Source organism: Girardinichthys multiradiatus, chromosome 6, assembly GCF_021462225.1.
Source record: "Girardinichthys multiradiatus isolate DD_20200921_A chromosome 6, DD_fGirMul_XY1, whole genome shotgun sequence".
NCBI classification, from domain to species: Eukaryota; Metazoa; Chordata; class Actinopteri; order Cyprinodontiformes; family Goodeidae; genus Girardinichthys; species Girardinichthys multiradiatus.
In genome coordinates this window covers 41,006,070-41,011,505 of record NC_061799.1, presented here as the reverse complement: position 1 = coordinate 41,011,505, position 5,436 = coordinate 41,006,070, and the positions used below count along the sequence as shown (strand labels likewise).

At 44.4% G+C, this 5,436-nt stretch overlaps 1 pseudogene; it reads left to right on the top strand.

Moving 5' to 3' along the window:
* The first annotated feature begins 1,470 nt into the window (after nucleotides 1-1,470).
* LOC124870139 lies at nucleotides 1,471-4,926 on the top strand (annotated as a pseudogene).
* Nucleotides 4,927-5,436: the final 510 nt, after the last annotated feature.

The window sequence follows — 5,436 nt, the reverse complement described above, 5'->3', positions numbered from 1 at the left end:
TACCTTGATCAAATTCCCCAAAGCTTTATAAATGTAGCCCCATTTCCCCTGTGGTGGGTGCTGTATTCCACCCCAATCCACTGCACAGTTAACTGATATCTGTGCTGCTTGGTGCACAGCTTTGACTTCATTCAGTGGTCCACATCTGTTTTTGAGTATGTGGTGTATTCACCCCTGTGATTATTCTGAGTTGGTTCAGTCCTTGTATTCAGAGACATGCAAGTTCTCTCTCTCGGCTCTCGAAAGATAGCACAACAATAAAGAGGTACGAACATAGTCAGAGCCTCCTCTGTTTATTAAGACATCACAACTGGCTACGAGGATACTTTTCGGAGGGGAAAAGACGTCAAGTATCAGTACTAGTGAGTACAATGGTTCAGGTTGGCAAAATAGATGACTTCAGAGCAGAGGTTGAGCCGTGGACAGCTTATATCGAGCGTCTGGAGTAGTACCTGGAAGCTAACGACATTGACAAAGAAAAGCACGTGGCAGTGTTGCTAAGTGTAATGGGTGCTAAAGCATATGGACTTTTACGAAACTTAGTACAGTGCTATGAATCAGAAAAAGGCGGACCCAAGATTCAGCCAGACACAGTACTGAAAGTTTAAAAGGTTTATTCAGCCACAGGAAAACGTCACACAGGTAACACTCCTCACAGCTTCCAGGAATCACTGAGGCAGAAAGAAGGATTAGTGACTTGTAGTCTCTCCAGATTTTGCAGGGATCAGAAAAGTCACTAACCTGCTTTTGTCTTGAGTGGAACTTGAAACCCAGAGGGGAAACCTCAGTGGGCGGCAGGCGGTGATCTCCACAGCACAGGTAAGAAGTGACTCCAGGCTGAATAATCCGAGGGCAAGGCTGGCTCAATAATCCAAGGACAGAAACAGGGTCAACGATCCGAACAAGAGGTGTCAGGCAAGGGGCAAGCAGAGGCATAAACCAGATGCAGGAAACAAGGTCGACAACCAAAATCCAAATAGTCCGACAGGGAGCAGGCAGAGGCATAAATCCAAAAGGCAAGGCAAGGTCATGAACAATGATCAGACAGGAAGGAACGCTGGATATCTACTCACACAATGGCTTTCAAAAATCTGGCACCGTCTGCTTGTCAGAGTCAGTATATATCAGGGAAGACACAGGTGCTTGGCATTCCACAGATTGCACTACACTGCAGCAGCTACCAGGTGCATCTAATCTGCTGATTGCAGCCAGGGAGACAAGGTAGAGCAGACGTGCCAGAATCATAACATACAGCCTGAAAAACCAAAAGACAAGACATTTGGCGAGATTGTGGACATTTTCAAAGAACACTATGAACCCAAGCCCATATTAGTTGCTGAACGTTTCCGTTTTAATAAATGCAACCAAAAGACGAGTCAGACTGTTGCCCAGTATGTTGCAGAGCTAAAACAACAAGCAGCTAACTGTGATTTTGGTGCGTCGCTGGATTCTGCACTGAGGGACCGGTTCATGAGTGGAATTAAAAACGAAACGTGCCAGAGGAGGGTACTTTCCGAGGACCGGCTGACCTTCGCCAAAGCTTTTGAGATTGCTCTCAATATGGAGACTGCAGACAGAGACACTCGACAGCTTAGAGGCGCAGAGGGTGAATGGGCTAGTGAGGCAAACATTCACAAGGTGAGGCCAGTAAAAACAAATATGTGCTACAGATGCAAAGGAAAAAATCACAATGCAAATAAATGTCATTTCAAAGAGACTAAATGCCATAATTGTGGGAAAATTGGACACGTTAGGAAAGCATGTCGAGCTAAAGGGCAAAAAGGTCATGAAAAGAGTGTGCCAAGCAGAAAGACAAAGTATGTGACAGCTGAGGAAGACCCAGAAGAGTTAGCCATTTTGACTGTTAGTGCTGAGGATGAATGATATAAAGCAACATTTGCTATAGACAATGTTGAATTGGAAATGGAAATTGACACAGGAGCAGCAAAAAGTGTCATTTCACATCCTACATATTTGAAAAAGTTCTCACACCTGCCACTGCAGCCGGCTAAAGTGAAGCTCAAAGCGTACAATGGAGGACGTATTTGTGTTTTGGGACAGCTTGTAGCAAACGTGGGGTATGAAGACCAAGCTGTGGATTTGCCACTGTTGGTTGTTAAGGGACATGGTGCATCACTGTGTGGAAGGAACTGGTTGACAAAACTCCGGCTTAACTGGCTGCAGATTAAATATGTGGGTGAGCCAAAACACCTAACACTCAATGATCTTTTGGATACTTACAGTGATATATTAAAGGAGGAGTTGGGCACATTGAAATACATTAAAGCTACCATCGGGGTCAAACTGCCCAAAGTTTGTAAACACAGGCCTCTTCCATTCGCGATGAAGGAAAGGGTGGAGAAAGAACTTGAAAGATTGGAAAAGTGTAACATTATTACACCTGTGAGACACAGCGAGTGGGCAGCACCGATAGTGCCGGTGCTAAAGAGCGATGCTTCTATTCGTTTGTGTGGGGATTACAAAGTATCAGTGAACCAAGCCCTTGAAGTAGATACGTACCCTCTACCACGTTTGGATGAACTACTGGCAACACTCAGGGGAGGAAAGTACTTCTCAAAGATAGATCTGGCAGCAGCCTATCAACAAGTATCGTTGAATGAGGATTCCAAGAACTACACGACTATCAATACTCATAAAGGACTGTTCGTTTACAACAGGCTTCCTTTTGGCTCCATCGATTTTTCAGCGCATTATGGAAAACATAATGAAAGGGATACCAGTGGTGGTCTACCTGGATGACTTGCTCATCACTGGACGCTCAAAAGCAGAACATCTGAGCAACCTGGAGAAGGTCCTGGAACGTCTTCAGGGAAATGGCCTGCGAGTAAAACGTTCCAAGTGTGAGTTTAACAAGTCACAAATTGAATATCTGGGAAATGTCCTGGATGAAAATGGAGACCACCCTTCAGAAGAAAAGGTGAGGGCAATACAGGATGCTCCTGCTCCTACTAATGTGAAAGAACTTCAAGCGTTCCTGGGACTTGTTAACTATTATGGACGATTTGTGCCAATGCAAAGCACAGCCCTAGCTCCACTTTACAAGTTACTAAAAGACAATGTGACTTGGGGATGGACTGAACCAGAGCAGGCAGCATTTGATAGGTGCAAAGGTCTGCTGACAAGTGATTGGGTGCTAACGCACTGACTCCAACCTGCCTCTCACCTTAGCAGGTGATGCTTCTGCATATGGCATTGGTGCGGTTATACAGCACACAATGCCAAGTGGGGAGGAGCGACCAATAGCATAGGCTTCCCGAACGCTGTTCCCAGCAGAAAAAAAGCACTATCCAATAGAAATAGAGGCTCTGGGACTGATTTATGGAGTAAAAAAGTTTCACCAGTACCTATGGGGCAGGCATTTCACCTTAGCAACAGACCATCGCCCTCTGCTGACACTTTTTGGTGAGCACAAGAACCTACCTACCCTAGCTGCAGCATGCATTCAAAGGTGGGCTATCATATTGTCAGCATATGATTACCACATTGTTTTCAAAAAATCAGCAGAACACAGCAATGCAGATGGGCTCTCTCGCTGTTCTCTGCCAGAAACAAGCGACACTGGAACGGCATTGAGTTCAACAGCAGTACACTTACTGTTTACGGAACATATGGAAAGAGCTCCACTAAATGCGACCCAGGTAGCTCAGGCCACATGCACAGACATGGACTTGTCAAGGGTTTACCAGTGTGTCATGGAAGGTTGGCCTACTGTTACAGATGAGAGTTTGAAGGCTTATCACAACAAGAGGAATGAGCTTTCAACTGAGATGGGTTGTGTTTTGTGGGGAACCAGAGTGATTATACCCTCTAAAATGAGAAAGGCTGTGTTAAATGAGATTCACTCTGGTCACCAAGGAATCATAAAATCCAAGGCCTTAGCTCGCATATATGTCTGGTGGCCAAATCTGGATCAGGATCTGGAACAGGTTTGTAAAACATGTGAAACATGTCAGTTGGAACAGAAGATGCCACAGCATGTTCCACTGCATCCCTGGGAGTTTCCAGGTGAATCCTGGAAAAGACTGCATATCGACTTTGCTGGACCTTTCCTCGACAGCATGTTCATGATTGTGGTTGATTCATATTCAAAGTGGTTGGAGGTATTTCGTATGCCACACATCACATCACAAGCCACGATTACAAAGCTGAAGAGACTGTTTGTTTGCTTCATATGGACTCCCTGAACAAATAGTCACAGACAATGCCATCACTTTCACATCTGCAGAGTTCCAAACGTTTGTGACACAAAATGACATTTTGCACACAACAAGCACACCGGGACACCCTGCCACAAACGGTTTGGCTGAAAGATATGTGCAGACATTTTAAGTGGGCATGAAAAAGCTACCCAGCCGCTCATGCAGCACTGAGGACAAACTTTTATTGTTTTTGCTGCAGTACCGTATTACGCCGAACTGCACAACAAGTCAGTCTCCAGCAGAATTGTTCTTGCATAGTCACATCCGCACCAGACTGGATTTCATCAAACCTAACATCAAGGAGACTGTTTGCAGGAAGCAGTATCGACAAAAAGCTCAACATGACTTCACTGCTGTGGACCGTTCCTTTTCTGTTGCTGATGCGGTGTATCTTCGCAACACAGGGGGAGGAGTTCACAAGTGGATACCTGGACAGGTGGTAAGACAAACTGGTCCAGTCTCTTATGAAGTAAAAGAGCGGTACTCGAACACTGTGCACAGACGACATGGGGATCAGCTGCGTACCCAAACTGTAGCTGAACCAGAGATCAAGGACCCTGAAACACCAACACAAGACCAAAGTGATGTAAACATTACACCTGAACACAGTGCTCTGGACTCTGAGGTGCACCTCCCTGTTTCCCCAGATACTTCTGTGGTTGTGAGGCGTTCCACGCGACCACGGTCAAAACGATATCTGGAATAACCTTGTGTTTATCTAGGCATAACAGTTATGAATGTTGTGTTCTGTTATTATCCTTGTTGCATTATGGGTTACATCTGAGTTTAGATGCAAAGGTAAACAGAAAGAAAAAAATTTCTTGATTATCAAGCAAATACATATTTGGGTCATTGTTTGGTTCTATATGAATATGCACGTAAGCTGAAATAAGTGACCTTAGTTTATTTTAGTTAATGTAGATAAAAATGTTATTTCCATCTAAAAGGGGAATGATGTGGTGTATTCACCCCCGTGATTATTCTGAGTTGGTTCAGTCCTTGTATTCTGAGACGTGCAAGTTCTCTCTCTCGGCTCTCAAAAGATAGCACAACAATAAAGAGGTACGAACATAGTCAGAGCCTACTCTGTTTATTAAGACATCACAGAGTAAGAATACATCCTCTTCTTAACTGCTACTTGCACTGGTGTATAAAAATGACAAACCAACAACAAAGACACTGGACTGTTTTTATATCTTATTTTACTCAATTTTGG